General features: G+C 44.6%; 1 long non-coding RNA gene across 2 annotated transcripts in view; it reads right to left on the reverse strand.

The window, feature by feature from the left end:
* The window catches only part of LOC127579265 (uncharacterized), a 49,112-nt gene that overhangs the window by 17,218 nt on the left and 10,057 nt on the right, over positions 1-21,837 (reverse strand). The window contains exons 2-6 of one of the 2 annotated variants that reach the window (XR_007957655.1): positions 15,514-15,586; positions 12,519-12,593; positions 9,272-9,378; positions 5,722-5,918; positions 5,470-5,639 (exon numbers count right to left, since the gene is read on the reverse strand). This is a non-coding gene — a long non-coding RNA (uncharacterized LOC127579265). The remainder of the gene's footprint in view (positions 1-5,469; positions 5,640-5,721; positions 5,919-9,271; positions 9,379-12,518; positions 12,594-15,513; positions 15,587-21,837) is intronic. The other variant, XR_007957654.1, reaches the window with a different exon arrangement.

Below are 21,837 nucleotides of genomic sequence, written 5' to 3' on the forward strand. Positions count from 1 at the left end.
CAAGTAATTCTTCCCTAAACCCCGTGGTGTCCATTTTGGTCTTTTGTTTTGACGTATCTGTGGTAATTATTCCTCCAAATTTAAGTCTCTCCTCAGCTCCGACCAAGTCCCTCCCACCTGCTTACTTTTCATTCTCACTGCGTCCTCACTTATTGCATCGCCTCTTCCTCTAAAGCAATCTTTCCCAGCTCCTCCAGCCTTACTGTCCATCAGCCACCTACAGATTAAAGCCCATCTCCTAGAGCTACCACTCTCCACTTCCCAGAGCAACGGTAGAGAGGGGCAGCACGGTCGTGTAGCGGTTAGCGTAACGCTATTACAGTGCCAGCGACCTGGGTTCAATTCCAGCCACTGTGAGGAGTCTGTACATTCTCCCTGTGTCTGCGTGGGTTTCCTCCGGGTGCTCTGGTTTCCTCCCACATTCCAAAGACGTAAGGGTTAGGAGCTGTGGGCACGCGACATTGGCCTCGGAAGAGTGGCGACACTTGTGGGCTACCCCCAGCACATTCTCAGTAATGCAAAAAGACGCATTTCACTGAGTTCCGATGTACATGTGACTAATAAATAAATATCTTATCCTAATCTGTCAATTGTTTCAGCTCAATAATACTCTGAATCTCTCCTGGGTGACTAAGCCACACACGGAGGTCAAACTTTTATTGCATCCTGGATCATTAATGGCAATTCCTCTCTTCTTCCACACCAAAATAACTCAGTGTTTCTTCACTTGAAGTTATCAATGACGGGGGGCGGGTGGTGGGAGAAGGGCAGGGTGAAGTAATTCCCTATTGTTACAAGTGATAGCTCATACAATTTTATGGGACAGAAAGGTCCATAAGTAGGCCATACAGCCCTTCACTCCACCAATCAATGACATCATGGCTGATCCTATACCTTAAATCTATTTTCCAGCCCAATCCCATATTCCTGGATATCCACAGTTCTTGGCTCAACTGTCACCTCACTATATGAACACTAAAGAGGCCAAATAGTAATAAGAGGGAATTTCTCACCAAATTCCTCTCCCCAGCCACCTCCTCAGCAGACTCTCACCCCTCCAATATTGCTGGAATATTAGACTGAGAGGAGCATACACTATTTAGAAAACTACATGCTGTTATGGTATGTATAATTTCTGCCATATTCTTAGCAAGATTAAGGAGGATCCCAAAACATTAAGTATATCTGGAGCAAGAGGGTAGCCAGGGAAAGCATGGGTCCCAATAGGGACCAAAGGGAATAATCTGTGTGTGGAGCCAGGCAACGTGGGCAAGATCTTAAATTAATGCTTTAAAGCTATTCACCAGAAGGATGTGGAAGATAATGAGTTCACGAAGGGGTACATAGATAATCTGCAACAGGTTAGTATTGACGAGGAAAGAGGCATTAGATGTTATGGGTTGATAACTCTATCCCAAGTTACTATGGGAAGCAAGGAAGGAGATAGCTAGGGCCCAGACAGAGATGTTTGCATCTTTGTTTGCCACAGATGAAGTGCTAGAAGAATGGAGGATAGCTAATGTTGTTCCTTTATACAAGAAGGGCAGCAGGGATAAGTCAGGCAACTACCTACATCAGTGGTAGGGAAATTATTGGAGCAAATCCTGAGGGATAGGATTTGTGTGTATTTGGAAAGGCAAGGGGTGATCAGGGACTGTCAGTATGGCTTTGTGCTGGAGAAATCCTGCCTTTTTTTTTTAAAAAAGGTAACTAATAAGCTTGAAAACAGGGCAATAGATGCTGCTATATATGGACTTTAGTAAGGCATCGGACAAAGTCCCACATGGTTGGCTGGTTCAGAAGGTTAAGCCACATGGGACCCAAGGCAAGCTGGCTAACTGGATGCAATATTGGTTTGGTGATAGGAGGCAGAGGATGCTTTTTCAGATTCAAAGTCTGTAAATGGTGGTGAACTGCAGAGATTGGTGCAGGAACCCTTGTTTTTTGTGATATACATGTCAATGACTTGGATGTGAACGTAGGAGGTATAATTAGCAAGTTTACGGATGACACAAAAGTTAGTGGTGTTGTGAATAGTGAGGAATATTGTCTAAGGCTACACCAGGATGCAGATCAGATGGTAAAGTTGGGTGTAACATTGGCAGATGGAAATGCATTCTGAGAAGTCAGATAGGGGTAGGACATATACAGTAGTCCATAATTTTGTGAAAGTGGTAACAGCGGTAGATAGGGTGGTGAAGAATGCATATGGGCATGCTTGCCTTCATAGATCAGGGCATAGAATAATGTTGGGAAGTTATATTGCAACTTTACCAAAACACTGATCAGACCACACCTGTAGTATTGTGTGTAGTTCTGGTCGCCACACTATAGGAAGGAGGTGGTTGTGCTGGAGAGAGTGAAGAGGAAATTCACCAGGATGTTGCCTGGATTGGAGAACTTTAATTATGGGGAGTGACTAGATAGGCTGGGCTTGTTTTCCCTGGAGCAAAGTAGGGATGTACAAAATTATAAAAGGCTTGAATAAGATAGTCAGAATCCTTTTTCCATGATAGGGGTATGGAAAACAAGAGGGCATACATTTAAGGTAAAAGAAAGGAGTTTAAGGGAATTTGAGGGGAATTTTTTTTTAAAAAGTGCACAGGAATTGGTGACGTCAGATGTAATCACTATGTTTAAAGAGACATTTAGACAGACACTTAAATAGGCAAGGTACAGTAGGATTCATACCTACTGTGGGCAAATGGGATTCATGTAGATAAGCAAAACAGACATGGACATGGTGGACTGAAGGACCCATTTCTTTGCTGTACAACTCTAACACAACGCCCGGTGAGCAGACCAATGGGAAAACAGGGAGAGTCTGGGGTGAGTGTAGATTTGAACCAGCATTAATTTAACATAGTTTCAACAAATCTCTATTACCACATCAGTGACAGCCCCAGTATAATCAAGATTGCAGCTATCATTCCTGCTTATTCAAAATTAGAAAGTCAAGTTAGTAAATGATTAATCAGTGTTAATAAGACATCAGCACCAAGAGCTTGCGCTGTTAGTAAGTGTTTCAGTTGTTGGTTAAACTGGTTAGTAAAATGTTAGATTAATTTAAATTACAATGTTAACTCTGAAGAACTGCTGACCATTTGTTAATTTACATGCAAGTGTAAACTGTAACATTGCAAAACAGGTGCGCATACACAGACAGATTTTGCTTGACTGCTTTCTGGAAGGAGTTTAACTAAATCTGTGCTCAGAGTCAGCAATCAGCTTGACAATTCTTTGTGAGATTCAACCAATGGAACAAATCACAAACTCAACATTTGTAACACACCAATGTTGAGTGTGCATTTTCCAGCAGGTATCATTGCAATGCTGCTCAGGAGCCCTGATACCTTCTTCACCTCCCCTCTTCCCCTCCCCCCACCCCGAGACCTGGGCAAACCAAAAAGGATAGACAGAAACACTGAACATCAGGATGTTTAAAAAGTAACAAATTCTTCTGTGTAGATTTGTTGTTGCTCATTTGAAAAATATAATCAGAACTGATTATTCTGATGTAAATCTACATCAAGTATGACTGTGGCAGGAAACCAAGCTATGATTGAAGATTTACTGCATTCTCTTAGCTCTGCCATGGATGGCTGGTGCAGTGGTGTTGTGATTAAGTTACTGCACCAGCAGCTGGAGTTCTGGGCCAGTGATCCCAATGCAGGTTCAAATCCCACCACACCAACAGGGGAATTTAAGTTCAATGAATTAAATCTGAAATTTTAAAAAAGCTGTTTTTAGTAACAGTAACCATGAAACCACCAGTCTATCAAAATAGCCCATCTGGTTCACTGCCGTCCTTCAAGGAAGGAAATCCACTGCCAAGTCTGGCTCACACGACTCCAGTGCCACAAATGCGTCGACTCTTAGCTGACTCCTCAATTCAAGGCAATTCTAGATGGTTAATAACTGGCAGCATTGCCAATGACATCCATAACTCATGAATGAATAAATTAAACCACCGTATAATGCAGTTAACATTTTCCATGTGTTTGTGGAACTTTCACTTCAGTGGGATTGGGGAGGGGCCTCAGTACAAAGGAAGGATGTAAAGAGATCAGCCAGTCAGTCGTGGGTGGGCTTCAATGATTCCTGCTGAAAATGCACGTGTATAGTAGGCAAGGATAGATTCAATCAGACCCCCAGCCTTTAGCCACCACTCACTGTCAAACATCCATACACTGTATATAGCTGACTACTTCTTCATGCAGAAGATTGCCAAATGCCTTCTACAGTAACAAACACCAGAATAGCAGGAATTACTACTGGTTAAAGAAATTCATCACCAGGTCATCTAAAGCTGAACTAGATTACCCAGGTACAAAACAAACTTTAGATGAATTATTAAAAGCTATTAGCTCCTTGTACATCTCAGTAAGGCCATTCGGTCCAGTGGGTTCATGCTGTGTTATGCTCCCGACAAGCCTGCTCTCAATCCTATCAGTACAAGCTCCTCTCAGACTTTTTCAGCTTCCCTTTTGAAGGCAACTGTCCTAATCAACTTTGTAATTGCCTAGGGTTTTGTGCTTTGGCCTGTAGCACTGTGATAACTTGGGACATTCAGGTTATCATGTGGGATAACTTTTACTTATGGATCATAGTTTTCATTTTAGATATATAAATGGTTCAATATTTTGATACTCTCAGTGCAGAAGACTGATGTAGGATGTTGGCTGTTCTGGGATTGTGGTTAGAGTCAGATTAAATACAAAAGAGTCCACTGTAGCACACTGTTGTCAATCATGCACATTTGTTCAATAAACATTGTAACATGCTTTAAGTGGCCATTTGACCTCAACAGCATTATTTGCCATAAGCTTGCAGATGTACAGAAACTTTGATAATCTATATTTAATTATAATTTTTAAAGCAAAGTCTATCTTAAAGTTAAGCAGCAGGAACAATAGAGTGGACTGAAGGATTTATCTCAGGTTCAAGTAGAAATCCCTCTGCCTGACGGTACTGCCCAGTGTGGAACTGGAAGGTCCTAGGTTCGATCTCGGATCTGCACCAAGTTAGAGGGTCTCATGTGGTTGTTAATATTGGTTTCAGTACTCAAGGAAAAAAAATGTAGCAGGATGCCTGCCTGTGTGACAGACAGTTTACCAGGACGTGTTGACAACACGTGCAGGCAGGATGAGGATTGGGAGTGAAGCCCCTGTTCAACTTCAAACAGCCTGCATAGTTTTGAGGTTCCAATCAGAATGTGGGCCCCAAAGTGGCAGTGGTGGACAACTGATGTTTAAAAATTGACATCACTTATCCTTAAGGACAGAGCAGAGAAAAGGTGAAAGGTGAGGTAGGAGGAAAATACTTGAGCTACAAGCTTATAGTTTACTTCAAACCTGCCCATTACTACATTCTACTTTCTTCCAGGTACTTATCTCACATGTGGTCTCTGTTAAACCTAATATTGGTCAATGGTAGGGAAGCGGAGTTGGGTGCAGGCCACTGTATTACCATAAGAAACCATTGCAAGCCAAAGGAACGTCAGCATTGGAGGCCAAGCTCCTCTTCCTCCTGGATTTACTTCATCTGTTGAGGCCAGTGTGCAGCCCTGTCAGTTTTGGCACAATCACATCCGCAGAGCCACGAAGAGTCTCTTGGCATCCCGAGGACACTGCAAGAGACTAAACAGATTGAACTTACAGCAAGAGATCAAAAGGACTCAGACAAGCTTTCATTGGTCGTAAAAAGGTCAAACCATCTTACCTCAATGTTAAAGGGGCCAATGATTATCCTTTGGCCAGGTCTGGTTTTCAGCTTGTGCATGGAAAGATCACAAGCCTAAGTCCTGGAACTCCCTCTCCAGCAGCACCAGGTCTGCAGCAGTTCATGGAAACAGCTCGCCATCCCCTTCCCAAGGGCGATTATGGATGGGCAATTAAAGTTGGCCTTGTCAGTGATGTCTGTATCCCAAAAATTAAACAAACAAAGCGTTCAGCTGGGAGGTTTTCCTGCAGTATTAGGAATCCAAGGCCAAAGCAGGAAAAATTGGACAGGTATTTAGTCAGCTATTTTCATTTGAGGCAGGAGCATTTTAAAAAAAAATCATACAGCAAAACAAAATTAGTTCCACACTCAACTGGAGATGAGGAGATGGGCACAATTATATTACGGAGGTGGATAATTATCTATGAATATGAAAGGCAGACGGCTGTCCCAAATTAGTTGTGGTATATATAAATGGGGTGATGGAACATACCACACTGCAATATTTGGCAGAGCTTTAGAATGTAAAACAGTTGGCTCAGCAACTCCAAGACAGCATGGCTCACACTGCCAATTTAGTCACGAGTCTTCTCAATTGTGCAAGTTTCATTTTTTTTTGGTTTTAAACACCTCTTCTGAATCTCCTAGTTGATGCCATATTGCCCAAACACACACTCCTCACAAAACACATCATAATGCAAAATGTTCCACACTGGCTCAATGGGCAACTGCTCTAACCTGATAGGCCACTTAATGAAATAGAAAACAAAGTTCTGGCTAGCAATTGGCTCATTGAGGTCAGTTAGCCCCAAGCACTAAATATCGCTGATTGGGTATTACTCCCACCAGCAAGCACTGCCCCAGTAATCCCTGTTGTAGGAGCAAGTGCTGTTTAACTCTTCCCAGTGAGCACATCAACTGCAACATTCACTCCCACCCAACCACCCTGGAAGATTGATAGGTTAATTGGCAATTGTGATGGACCCTAGTGAAGGTGAGATTGCTCCTAGTGCAGGAGAACCAGGAGTTGTTGGGCATGTGAGAAAGAGACTAGGTTACAGGTCCTCCCCAGATTACAGCAGGGTTCCATTCTTGTGAACAGTTTGTAACCTGAACAGTTCACACGTCGGAAATACGGCCGTGAACGGGAGATGTCTGCAGACTGCAGCAGCTGACAAATCCATCCCACCAGTCTCCCAAACACTCGCTCATTGTTGTTCGTGAGCTGGGAAGGACATGTACAGGGGGAAAATGAAACAGATGGGAATGGCCCAAGAGCCAGCATAGACTTGAGATGGGCTGAATAGTCTCAGCCTACGTCATTATGAAATATGGAATAAACTACTAGCACTTGCTATCCATCCTAGTATCTAGGGGGACTGCACCACAGGGTGAAACTGCACGTTAGCTTGGGTCCGAGACTTCAGGAAGAGGAGGAATACAGGAACCTGAGGTAGATCATTGATTCTGTAGAGAATGTGGCCATTTGGCTCATTGTAACCAAGCCAGCTAGGGGGCACATTTATCTTTTGTGTCATGGGATAAGTGTATGTCAATAAATTCACCACGCTGGGCGTTCTTGCCTTCAGGTTTTTTTTGGGGGGGGGGGGAGGGGGGTGTGGGTCGGTCTCATTCCGATTTGCCCCAGCTCCTGCAGTGCTCATCCAGACACAGATTGAATGTGGCGATGGTTCTGCCTCCACCACCCTCTCAGGCGGCAGGTTCCACACCCCCAGCAGCCTCCAGGGGATATCAGTTCCTCACCTCCCCTCTAACCTTCCAATTACCTGAAATCACTGATGCAAAGAGGGACAGAGTGAGCTAGCATACAAAAAGTGAAAGGGATCCACACATAATTAATAATAAAGTTTGAAGGCTGATGCGTGATTGCATAGTGCAGATTATTTTTAGAAATCAGATGAAAAATGCATGCCTTTCTAAAGCAGTGAAGGACATTCAGCAATGTAGGCTGAGTTTTCATCACACACTTTTGTACAGATTCTTATGAGATATCGCTGCAAAAGAACCAGTTTTAAAAACCTATTCTGCTTCACTCCTGCCCCCAACAATACCTTCAAGTGGACAGCTGCTGACAGCCCTGTGCAGTCACAGCCTGTGCTGGAAGGCAGTAGGAAACAGAAGGACATTTCGCACACTGAACCCCCTGCACTGTTCAGTACAGTCAGGGCTGAACCAGGTCCACTTGGCTGCCCAATCTCTATATTCCTCAATTTCCTTAATCCTCCAAAACACTTCCGTCTTGTACCTATTGGTTAACTTGTATATTCACAGCCCTCTGGATAGAGAATTTCCAAAGATTCACAATCCCCAAATTTTATCCCAAAGGAGACCTCATGCACTTGCAAGTCCCAGTGGCCACAATGGGAGTCTACTTGACACCACCAGTGTGTCTTCTCGTTATAGGAGCCAAGGTCTGAGTGATGACGGACCAAGCATCACACATCTGTTGTTCTTTCACCAATTGTATTTGAGTTGCATGGAAGACTTTTTTTTTTTGCTGTGCTGGGCATAGAGGGTTCTGCTTATGGCTACCAATGAACCAAGCTGCACACGTCTCTTCTAGGCAGTGAATATCACATTACTCCCACCCCGCGAAGCTCCCCCCATTTCCAAGATGAATAATGGGATTTAAAAGACTGATGCTCACAAAAGGCACATCTCACAAGAACAGCAACCCTGCTAAACAACACGTCTGAAATGGATACAGTACACCCCGACATTCTCCTGCCTGGGCTTCCTCCTGAGTACATCCCACAACTAGACTCAACAAGGTTCAAAGACTCTGGAGTGAGATGGGCTCCAACCGTGTCCAAGTTCACCTGGGAGGGGGTGGAAGCAGCCAGAAGGGCATGGACACAGCAGAGGTTTGCACGCTGACAACTCGGGTTTTCTCTCTCCCACCCCCCCAATCCAGAGGTTGCAGGAACTTGTCCACCAGTGTTCAGAGGCCCAAGAAATTCAGGCATGGCTCTGGGGGAGGAACAGGGAGAGGGGGAAGGATGTGGGGTATGAAGGAGCAGGGTAGAGGTCAGCTGTGTCAAGTCCTTTGCTGTACTACTGTTCAGTGAACATCTAGGCTCTGCAGCGTGGCCACCTTGGTCAACATTTGGTGAGAGCGCAGGGGGAAGTTTGATTCAGGGGATCAGAATGCCTGTGGGAGCGACGAGAATGCTCAGCTTAGGCAAGTGAACAGCAAGGTGAAGTGTTCAAAACCATGAAAGCTTTAGATTATGACCAAAAGCAGGAAGATGGGTAACCGGATCACTGAGGATGAAAGGAATTGGAAACAGAGCCCAACAGCCTGAAAGGCTGGAGGAAGCAGATTCAATGATAACTGAAAACCAAATTAGTTAAATACTTGAAGGGAAAAAATTGTAAGGATATTGGTGCAGTGCAGGGCTCATGAGGATTTATTATGCAACTCTGTCAAAGGCATGATGGATAAATGGCCTCCTTCATTTCTTCATATTTATTAATGGTTCATGGACGTCACTTGCAAGGCCAGCGCTTATTATCCATCCTCACTTACCCCATGAACTGAATGATTTGCTAGGCAGGAGACACAAGAGACTGCAGAAGCTGGAACGTGGAGCGAACAAATAAACTGCTGAAAGAATTCGACAGGCCGAGCAGCAACTGTGGAGGCAAAAGGATGGTTGACGCTTCCGGTCATGACCCTGCATCTGCCAGGCATTACAGGGGGCATTCACAGTGAACCATGCTAATGGGCCTGGAGTCACATACAGACCAAGCTGGGCAAGGATGGCAACTTTCCTTCTGAATGAAGATAGTGAACCAGGGCATTGAGTATAGGAGTTGGGGCTGCATTTGGAGTACTGTGTACAGTTTTGGTTACCCAGTTACAGAAAAGACATCACTAAGCTAGATAAATGCAAAGAATATTTACAAGAATGTTGTCAGGACTCGAGGGCCTGAGTTATAGGGAGAGGCTGGAGTCTATTCCTTGAAGTGTAGGAGACTGAGGGGTGACCTTATAAAGATGTACAAAATCACGAGGGGCATAGAATGGGTGAATGCACAGTCTTTTCTCCCACCCCACCCCAGGGAAAAAGGAAATTAAAAACTAGAGGGCATAGGTTGAAGGTAAACAGCGAAAGATTTAAAAGGGGCAACTTCTTCACAGAGGCTGGTGCATGTATGGAATGAGCTGCCAAAGTGGTTGAGGCAGGTACAATAACATTTAAAAGACAGTTGGACAGGTACATTGATAGGAAAAGGCTTAGAGGGACATGGACCAAGTGGAACAAGCTTAAATGGACCTCATGGTGGCATGGACAAGCTGGGCCAAAGGACCCATTTCCATGCAGTATTACTCCATGACTCTATTAGACAGTCATTTCACAGCTTTCTTTTTAAGATTCAAAATTTAGTTCCCTGTACTTTAATTTCCCTGCTGCTGTAGTGGGACTTGATCAATAGGCTGGGTCCTTTGAATACCAGTTCAGAGACCGAACCACTATGCTACGTTCCTAGTGCATTCCTTAGAGAGTCGCGCAAGCTAAATGCACAATACATCTACATGCAGACCATCAGGAACACTGGAGAAAAGACCCCTGAAGAATGATTACGACAGCAACACCCGATTGCTTTGTCTGCGCTGATTAACACTGACCTCAGCTCGCTTATTATTTTTATCCGTAGTTGAAAAACGTGGCATTCTGTGGAAGTGACAGCCTTTCTACAGGTCAGTTGTGTGGGTGCCACATTCTCTTAGGGATTAAAAAAATAAAATCTTGCCTTCAGATAACACCAAGATGCCACTGAGTCTAAGTGAGCTGGAAAGAGGATTATTCTATCTCATCTTTGACAGCTTAAAGCCCAGTGAAAATCAAGGGCAGCCAAGGTCACCTGAGCTGTGGGATTTGCGCTTTTGCTCCGCAGCTTCGTAATCCTTCCATCAATCCTGGGTGGAATTAAACCTCGGTATCAAAATGCCAAACGCTGACAGAATTAAGCCTGTTTAAGCAGATCGAAGCCAACATTACATTTCACTTATTTGGCTAACACAAACTGTCCTTTCTTTTTCTCCTGCTCTGGGTTTAGCTTAATTTGCCAACAACATGCTCCATTTTGTCCAACCCCACATCAGGTCACTTGTCTGTAACAGTCGAGGAAGGGAGCTGACAAATGGCTGCTAAGACTGAATGAGAGGATTAAACTCACCAGCTGTGGGTCCCAAATCCCATTTGAAGCTCTAAAGCCTGAATTAATGGCAGGGGGTGTCTCATGTTTTGAATTTATTCTGCTTCCTTTCATTTTGTGCTCGTCGAGGTGAGGCAACGTCAGTTATGAGCATCAGTATCTCTGCATTGCATTTGGCCATTCAGCCCACCTTAGACCCAGAGTCATAGAACACAGGCTCTTTGGTCCATTGAATGTGTGTTGACCATCAAGCACCCATTTACACTTATCCTGCACTAATTCCACTTTATTCTCTCCAATCGCCTTCCTCTCAGCATTCTATCACTCACCCACACACAATGGGCAATGTATCCTACCAACATGCTCGTTTTTGGGACGTAGGAGGAATCAGAGCAGCTGAGGAAACCCACACAGTCACAGGGAGAACGTGCCAACTGCACACAGACTGCATTGGAGGTCAGGGTTGAACCCAGCTCGTTGGAGCTGTGAAGCAACAGCTCTATTAGCTGCACCACACTGGAGGTACAGAAGCCTGAGGTCCCACACCATCAGGTTCAGGAACAGCTGCTTTCCTACAACCATCAGGTTCTTGAACCGACCTGCACAACCCTAACCCTACCTCAGCAACAGAACACTACAGACCACCTCTTACACTACCGTGGACTTGTGAATGATTATGTCTCCACCACCCCACTGTCTTGTACCCTGTATATTCTGTGTTATCTACGTGCCTGTGATGCTGCTTGATGTTTTTCATTGTACCTGTACCTCACCATACTCATGCACATGACAATAAACTTGACTAAACATCCATGCACGATCTCTCCACCTACTCCCACTGCTTTCCTTATGGAGCTGTATAATTTATACTTTTCCAAGATCAAGTCCAACTCTATTTTGAAAGTCACCATTGAATCCAGTTCCTCTCAGGCTGCACATTTTGGGTCACCATAACTGCAGCAAAGCAGTCTGCTCTTTAGCCAATTATCTTACTTTGGTGTCCTCTGGTGACTGACCACCACCCCTCCTCCTCATCCCATTTCAACGTTTCCACACTTCAGCAGGATCATGTTGGCTCTCTCTGGGGTGTTGGATGAGATATTCACTTGGCTGTTCCCAAGTTCTCACTGCTGGTCAGGTACAAGCAGCATACCTAGGGTGTGAGTGCCCATCCCATTTTCAGGAGACCCCAACCATTCAGGAATGCTCAGGGAATGAACAGCTTAACCTCCCAACATTGTGACAAACTCTTGAGATAATAAGACATTCAGTTTCCCCCCCATTGTTCTCCAAACACCTTTATCAATTGTAGGTGTGTTGGAGAGGGCTAGTGAAATGAAGGATTGCTCGACTGATTAGAAGTCGTGACAAAACTAGTAGGTCCTTGCCCAGACTCAGCAACTTATCCATTCCGGGAGCATCCACATTCCCCTGTCATCTCTCCTTTCACAGGAGAGCCAATACCACCATGCCGGCCAATGGAAGGATCTGCCACTTTGGTGGGTGGGTGGGTGCAAGATCAGGGCAGAGCGGGGAGCAGAGAGAGAGAAGAACATGCGACAAAAGGAGGAGACATGAGGAAAGGACAAACCAAACTGAAAACAAATACAAACCTCCATGCACCTGAGAAGACTGAGGAGAAACTGCAGTCGGGCTGTAGCATCCTCGGTGGTAACATCACTGGAACCCTTGAAAGGAAAGTGGTAAAAAAAAAAAGCAGCAGACCACAGCACATAGAAGCAGAATGCACAACATACCATCGCGAAAAGGAGCTGCCTCAATACTGTAATCCATCTACAGATTCCGATTGAACTGTGTGTACCTTGGCCTTCATCTCCCAGCCATTGCTGTGACTGTAATCATGAGATTCCCATAGACTGGAGTAAAGCTCATACTGAACCTTTCACCTGGACTACCACGCAACACCGAGATATGGGGAAAGACTAGTAGGTCCATTAAGTTGCCCCAAGCTTCGTGGTGACAAGATCACAGTTAAACACTTCTTCCTTCCCCCAACGGCACTAATCCATGTAATATTCCAGGACAAAGATCAAACCATAGACCAACTGTGGCTTTCCTGGGTGAACAAGTGGGTTGATTGACATAGCTCGTGCTGTGATATTTCCAAGATGACATTTAGTTAGCATGTCAGTTTGGTTTCACTTACTGCCACTGGGTCAGTGTGGTTTAAGTTTAAAAAAAACAGGGCTTGAGCTCAGTGTGAAGTCTGGTCTACCCACAGAATTGCGGAGGGACGCCGGTTTACCAGAGGTGCCGTCCTTCAGATGAAGGAGGTCTGGTGGCAGTTTACAATGTCCTGCACTGAGGGGATGTAGTTGAGCACTATGGAAAAGTAGGGCCAAATGGAAGGATAGCTTCCTCAATCTGAACCTGTTCTCTTCAGCAATAATACAAGGCAGCCCACCACAGGACATTTGACAGTGTTGTTTCTTTCACTACTCCAGCCCACTCACAATGTATTGCTGGCAGCTTCAGCTGGGAAACTGGGGTAGTGTGGTCAAAGGACCACTATAACCAAGCGACTACATGACAGGGTCCCAGAGGGAACACAAGCGAATTGCTGGCATGTTTTCCACATGACTAAAATACAAAATTCTCAGGTGAGAACATAACCACAGTGAAAGACACCTAGATAATACATTGTCCTTGTCTAACTATTCTAATGCATAGGACAAGGGAGAGTACATTCAGCCCATCAAGTCTGTTCTGCCAATCAGTAGGAATTATAGCCCTCCTTCATAAATCTGTCTTTGGTTAACAAAAATCTATTAACCTCAGGTTTAAAATTAACAATGGTCCCTCTGGTCAGACCACACTTGGAGTATTGTGTTCAGTTCTGGTTGCCTCATTATAGGAAGGATGTGGAAGCTTTAGAGGGTGCAGAGGAGATTTACTGGGATGTTGTCTGGATTGGAGAGCATGTCTTATGAGGATAGGTTGAGTGAGCCAGGGTTTTCTCTTTGGAGAGAAGGAGGATGAGAGGTGACTTGATAGAGGTGTACAAGATGATAGGCATAGATCAAGTGCATAGTCAGACTTTTTCCCAGGGCAAAAGATGGCTAACACGAGGGTGCATAATTTTAAGGTGATTGGAGGAAGGTATAAGGGGGATGTCAGATATTTAAAAAAAAAAGTGGTCAGTGCATGGAATGCACTGATGGCAGAGGTTGTGGGGCAGATATATTAGGGACATTTAAGAGACTCTTAGATAGACAGATGAATGCTAGAAAAATGGAGGGCTATGTAGGAGGGAAGGGTTAGATAGATCTTAGAGCAGGATAAAATGTCGGCACAACATTGTGGGCTGAAGGGCCTGTACTGTGCTGTAATGTTCTTATGTTCTATGTCCCGACATCAAAACCAGGAGAAAATGACAATCTGCTGGAGGAACTCAGTGCATCGAGCAGCATCTGAGGAGGCAAAGGGTAGTCGACGTTTTGGGTCAAGACCCTGCATCAGGACTCAAAATAAAGATTAAATGGCCTGTGCAATAAATATGATGCTGATTGGGATCAATGGTTAAAACTGGGATAGAAACTCTCATTTGGTTCCCTGATCCCACTGGTCTGAACAAATGGCAAATCCAATTAAGAGACATCTTGAAGACAATTTTAACAAGAAACAGATGCATCAGGTCTTCAGTGCAATGAAATGCTCAAATATTAGAGGCATCCAGATTTAGGAGCTTCGGAGATGAGAATCAAAGTGGAATTTCTCCTGCCTCCCCCACCTAAATTTAAAAGGGTAAACACACCAGGGAAAGCCATGGATGAGACCAGAATAACTAACCAGGGAAAGCCATGGATGAGATTGGGATAAATGGGCTGAGGAAGCTTCAAGCTCTGATGAAGTAGTTTGAGGGCAGGGTCAAGGTAGACCAAAAAGAAATGTTTGAGTGGTCTCGTTGGCAAGGGTCGTTGTTATCCTCTGTTCCAGCAGGAATGGGAAGACAGAAGCTCAACATTCCACTTTATTGATATCAGGCATATTACTTTCTGGGTGAGTTCTAGTAGAGATGCTGCCTTAGCTGTAGTGACCCAGGTTTGATTCCAACTTGGGTGCTGCCTGTGTGGAGTTTGCACATTCTCCCTGTGGGTTTCCTCTACATGCTCCAGTTCCTCCCACATCCCAAAGACATGCAGGTTAGCAGGTTAATTGGCCACTGTAAATTGCCCCTAGCGTGTAGAATCTGAGAGGAAGTGATAGGAATGCAAGGTGAATAGATTATAGGGAAAATTAGTGGGATTGCTCTGGGAGCCAGCATAGAGTCAATGGGCTGAATGGCTTCCTCCCACATCATATGGAAATATGGAAGTTGGCAGTTTGTCCTCGTTTGGTGTCAAGTGTTGTTTCACCTCAAGCTTTAGACATGGAGACTGGCTATTAAAATGGCAGTAACATGCATGCTCAGGGAATTTTAATCCCCAGTTCTTTGCTCTGGGTCTCTGTTCATCCAGCTCCTGGCAAAATGAAGTGAGCTTTAAATTTATTTATTTATTTTTAAAATTCCCTTCAGCTGCTTTCTCTCCCTCACACCCCCCCCCACCCCCACCCTTCAGTAACATTCCCCCAATTGGAGTCGCTCACCTTCATGGATCCCAGCACCATCTGTTGCACTACTCCCTGGGGCACGGCTGCTCAGTGCTCCATGGCCGGGATACTGAAAGACAAGGTGGACATTGTCAAAGTCTCTTATAATAAACTTGCGGAGCGGGCATCATCGTCTGCAATGATTTATGGCGCAGATAGAAGCGAGGTATTAAATCTCGCAAGGAAAGGCCACTTTCCCTTTGAAAAATATCTAAAAAGGATTCAGGGAGTACAGATACACAAAGACACTAAAAAAAAGTGATTCAACAAATCCAGCATTGCATTGGTTGGAATCAATGACCTGTGTCTGTGTTGTATATACCATGTAATTTATAGCCAAATTCATTCCATTCTATAACTATACCTCCTCCTATTGAGACTGTGTGGGTAGCACTTTTGCTTCAAAGTCAGAAGACCAAGGAAGGATTTACGGACAACACAAGTACAGCAGACTGGGTTTCCACAGTTCATATCCCACTGTAGACCAGGCTGACATTCTGCTGCAGCACTGTACTTCTCTGGAGATTTCTTTTAGATAAGGTATTAAGCAGAGGGTCCCTTTCATTTCTTAGTTGAAAGTGGTCCTTGGCTAAAACAGATCACCCGCTCAATCTCATGGCTGTGTGGGGGAGCAGGCTGTATTTACCTTGGCTGCCTTGTTTTCTGCCCCTCCATCAGGGTTGAAGCTTCACTCAGTGCCTTTCCACCCTGCCTGCTTTACTGGCTGTCTGCTCTGGTATGCCTTGAAGATGCAATGTTGTCTTTTTTTTTAAAAAGAAGTTCCAACAACACATTCTGCCCTGTCTTAGCACTGATTGGAGGACTGGCCTGCAGTTCAGAAGATTGACAAGTGGGTCCAGTGAAGCGTGCAAGGATCCGAGGATATGGGAGGCCAAAAGAACTGAGAAAGACAAATTTTGGTTTCTCTGCTTGTATGCATGCTACACCGAGACAAGCAGACAGCGTCCACGGAGATGGGCTTTCTAGAAACTTCTCCCCAAACATTGCTGCAACACATGCAGAATGCAACAATCCTTAAAGGGGTACACACCCAATATTAATAAGCCACATATCTTGGAGATAATTGGATTTTTGGACACTGAGGCAATCAAGATATGTGGGAATTGGTGGGAAAACAGGCTGGAGGTAAAGATCAGCCACAAACCCACTGAATGGTGCTTGCAAGGTCATTCCTACCTCTATGTCTTATGTAATCATGTCTAAAGTACAGCACACCATTCTCAGTGCAATACAGGAACTGGCCAACAAACTGGTAGAGTCACCAAAACTCACCTCACACTGTTTTCCAGTGTTGATGTTACTCATTTTGATGATCTCCAAACAAAATCTAATTAGATAATGCATTAGTCATTATCTGATACAGGAGGAAGTCATTCTGTTCACTCAGTCTATACTGGCTCCTAGTGAAGCATTGCAATACTACAATGGCATTTTGAATGCCTAAACTTTTGCATGGTGCTCCTTTCCTTTATTCACTCTAAAATTGTACAAAGATAATACACTGATCTTGCTTAAACTATTAAAGAAATGTTTCATCTTTAACTTTGTGCCTTTTGGAAATCAGGTCATCTTTTACTCACTTAGCTATTCACAGTAACAGAAATTTTGACTAGTGGTGCCCAAACTTTTGCATGCCACTGTATATGACAGCACACCTCAGCACCAATTATTGCCTTTTCCTGTAATGTAAATTCTGATGTTAAAAGCCTGTTAGTTTCACCTGTCACCGGCTTGCTTCAAACTTTGTCACATCCTTTAGAATCTTTCTGCCAAAGATATGCAAATCCTGCATCAACTTGTCACTGTTGTCATCTTTGTTGACACCAGATATTGCCGGTAGACTTCCTAATTGTCCGTAAGCAGACAGGACAGGGACCTAGAGGCTGCTCTGGAAAGACCAGCACGAGATAGAGTCAGGAACTTCTCACGTGGAGTAGGATGCCTGCAGGTTGTGCTTTATTTTTAAGTCAGCCACTGGTGAAAGGAAAATCAATAGTCCCTAATTGGCCCATTAGACCATGCAGCGTAGGTGGCCCAAGCTGAGGGACAGATTTTGCATTCTCTTCATGACAAAGGCAGCTCCCATTTCACCTGCCTCTGCGACCTCCTCACCATTCTTGATGATGTGCTCTCATGTGACTTAGTTACATCCAGAATAGTTTTATAAACTACTCAATTTTGAGGGGGGGGGGGTGGTGGTGGTGGTGGAGGGGCAGGGGGAGCAGCGGAAAGGATGGCGCTGACAAGCTCAGCATTTATTGTCCAGCCCGAATTGGCTTGAGTAGGTGGTGATGAGGCACCTTCTGGAGCTGTCTGCTGAAGGTATTCCTATCGGTGGGAGTTCCCCAGCTTCAGGCCCACTGACGATGAAGGAACGGGGATACGTTTCCAAGCCTGGATATTTCCAGTCCTCATGCAGGGTTTTGATCTGAAATGTCATGAATTCCTTTCCTCCCACAGATGCTGCTCAACCTGCTGAATTCCTCCAGCAGATTGTTTGTTGCTCTGGATAGTGTACGACTTGAAGGGTTCCCCTGCACCTCGAGTCATAGCACACAGAAACAGGCCCTTCGGCCCAACTGGTCCATGCTGACCAAAATTCACATCCTAGTGGTCCTATTTGGCCCATATCCCTCTAAACCTTTCCTATTCATGTACCTGTCCAAGTGTCTTTTAAATGTTGCTAATGTACCTGCCTCTGGCAGCTCATTCCACATACAGACCACCCTCTGGGTGTAAAGGCTTCTTTTATCTTTCTTGATGGTAGAGGTCAGGCTTGGAAGGTGCTGTCAGTGAAACCTAGGTGTGCAGATGGTACATACTGCAACCATAGTGCATTATTGGTGACAGGAATAAATGTTTAAGATAGATTGGAAAGCCACTTATTTCTTCCAATCCATAAACTCCAGCCAGTGTAAATCTGTTACCCATTTCCAACCTGACACCAAGTATGACACACCCATCACCACAGTCCTATTTTGTTTCCTCATCGCCCAAGAACCTTAAATTTTAAAAAAAACCCAAATCTTTAAAACTTCTTTTCAGAGAGCTTAGCGGCACCATAATTAATCAATTATTTCCATTTCCAGTTGATTGAAGCCTGGCACAGGCCAGGATAATCCATGTCAGAAGGTGGTAATTTTATTTCATTTCCAGGCAAATTGGATTACGGGTTGTGCCTTGTGCAGATTTGATGTGTGCTCCAGCAGTCCTGCAGACCGAGACTAGCAAGCTGGCCTCATGCCAATCCCAAGAACAGTAAGGTTTAAAGGGAGACATCAGTAACATCTCTCTACTGGCATTTTTCTTCCCATTACCCCTTCCCAATTTCTTTTTATTTACTTGACCGGCCCCGTGTGACTGTCAGATCTACAACTGCCTTTAAGATCCAGAGGAATACAAGGAAACCAGCGAGGAGCAAAAGGAGACCATTTAGCCCTTTGATTCTGCTCCACCATTCATCATGGGTGATCTACCTCAAAGCCATTTTCCTGCTCTGTCCACACATCGATTCCCTTAACATTCAGAAATTTATTGATCTTTGTTTTGAATTAACTCAGGGCCTGAGCCTCTACAACCCTCCAAGTGAATTTCAAAGATTCGCCACCCTCTGGGGAAAGGAAATTCTGCTCATCTCAGTCAGTGGAATATCCTCCTTGCAGCCACCCTATTGAGCCCAGTAAGTTTCAATGAGGTCTACTGCCTTCTAAAATCTAGTGAATTTTGGCTTAATCTTTCCTCACAAAATCCACTCTCCTTGGGACCAGCCCTGTGAATCTTCACTGTACCCCCTCTATAGCAAGGAAACCAAGATGGTATACAATACCTCACATGCATCTCGCCAGGACCCTAAATAACTGCAGTAAGACAGTACGAATCCTATATTCAAATCCTCTTGTAATAAAGGCCAATGTCTCATTTGCCTTCCTAACTGCCTGTTCTACCTACATGTTAGCTTTCAGTGACTAGTGTACATGGACACCCAAATCCCTATGAAGTTCAACATTACTCAAAGTCTTACTATTTAAAAAAATAACTCTGCTCTTCTGTTTATTGTACCAAAAGTGGGTAACTTCACATTTTCCCAAATTACATTGCATCTACCAAATTCTTGCTCACTGATTAAGCTTGCAATTCTCATACTTTTTCCCTAAACAACACAGGAGACCATTAGCCCCCTCCGGTCTATGCTGGTTCTCAGGGTTTCCACCCAGTCCCATTTCCCCACTTATTTCCAATTGCCTATTCTCTCTCTCACATATACCCCAACTTCCCCCCCTCACATTCCCCTATCACCCATCGACACAAGGGGTGATTTACAATAGCCAAATTAACAAACAGCATATCCTGGGATGAGAGAGGAAAACAGAGAACCCAAGGGAAACCCACATAGTTGCAGAGAGAACATGCAAACTCAAAGTTCTTTTGAAGTGTAGTCATAAGCACAAATGCAGGAAGCACTATAACCAGAGCACAGCATGCTCCCGCAAGCATTATTGTGATAATTTTTTCTTCTATTGCTAGAGGTTATAAACTGCAACATACCCCAGGAACAACTCCTCCACTCTTATCAAACAGCACAGTCCACCGCATCCATGCCAACCAGGCAGTGCCAATCTATACCAATCACATTTACCAGCACTTGGTCCGTAGCCTTCTACGCCTTGGTGATTCAAGTGCTCCTTGAGGTGCTTCTTAGACGTAAGAGTCTCTGTTTCCATCACCCTCTGCATAATGACACAGAAACCTTTATGTCCACTTGAGGGAGCAGAGGGTCCTCAATTTAACATGACATTGGGAAGGGAGCACCTTCAACTGTCCCTCAGCACTGCACTGAGGCATCAGCCTAGATTTTTCTGGTCAAGGTTCTAGAGTGGGAATTGAACCTACAGCCTTCTGCTTCAGAGTCTGAAGCCAATAACAATGCTTCAAATGAATAAAATTTCTTCCCATTATTAAATCGATGTATGGAGTCGGCCAGTGGCGATAAATCCGTGCAACATCGGGGGTTTGTAAAGGAAGACAAATAGAGAGATGATGAAAAACACGAATGCAAGACCCGAGGACACAAGAGAATGTAGACAGTGGAATCTAGAGCAAAAAAAAACCAAACTGCTGGAGGAACACAGCGGGTCAGGCAACGTTGGTGGAGGGAGTCAGATGAAGGGTCTCGACCCGAAACATCAGCTGCCCAATTTCCCTCCACAGGTGCTGCCTGACCTGCTGAGTTCCTTTAGCAGTTTGTTTCTAACCAAGAGTCGGGTTGACAATATTTCAGGTCTACTCTGCTGTCAATGGTCGCAGCCAAGAGAAGTGTAAATTGGTTTATTATTGTCACATGTACCGAGGTACTGTGAAAAACTTTGTTTTGCATGCCATCCATGCAGATCATTTCATCACGAGTACATTGAGGTAGTACAAGGGAAAAACAATGACAGAATGCAGAATAAAATGTTACAGTTACAGAGAAAGTGTAGTGCAGGCAGGCAATAAGATGCAAGGTCATGATGTAGATGAAAAACACGATGATGCTGGAGGAACTCAGCAGGCCAGGCAGCATCAGTGGAGAAAAGCAGGCGGTCAACTTTTCAGGTCAGGACCCTTCTTCAGGACTGAAGATAGGAAAAGGGTAAGGGGGAGGCGGGGTGAGCACAAGGGGACTGACATATCTGTGATGGAGTGGGAGGGGGAGTTACTGGCAACGGAGAGATGCAGATTGCAGTTACAGATGGAGTGCAGGTGTTCTGCGCAATGGTCATCTGGTCTTCGTTTGGTCTCACCAATGTAGAGGAGGCCACACTTGGAGCACTGAATGCAGTAGATGATATTAAGTGAGGTGCAGGTGAATCTGCCTCACCTGAAAGGACTGTTTGGGTCCCTGGATGGAGGTGATGTAGGGGCAGGTGTTGCACGTATGGTGGGGTCAGTGTAAAGTCCCCAGGGGGAGGAGTGAACTAGGGAGTCGTGGAGAGAGCGGTCCCTGTCACCCTATCACCACCTTGTGCCCACCCCGCCTCCCATCTTTTGTCCACCTATCACTGCTCTGCTTTTCCCTCCTATATTTTGGGCTTCCCTTTTTCCTATCTTCAGTCCTGAAGGTGGTTTCCTGACCCAAAACATTGACCACCTGCTTTTCTCCACGGATGCTGCCTGGCCTGCTCCAGCATCAACGTGTTTTTTTTTAAATCTAGATTCCAGCATCTGCAATCCTTTGTTTCTCATGATGAGGTAGATTTTGAGGTCAAGAGTCCACATTATCATACTAGGGGTCCATTCAATAAGTCTTATAACAGCAGGATA

This window comes from Pristis pectinata, chromosome 17 (genome assembly GCF_009764475.1).
Source record: "Pristis pectinata isolate sPriPec2 chromosome 17, sPriPec2.1.pri, whole genome shotgun sequence".
Taxonomy (NCBI): domain Eukaryota; kingdom Metazoa; phylum Chordata; class Chondrichthyes; order Rhinopristiformes; family Pristidae; genus Pristis; species Pristis pectinata.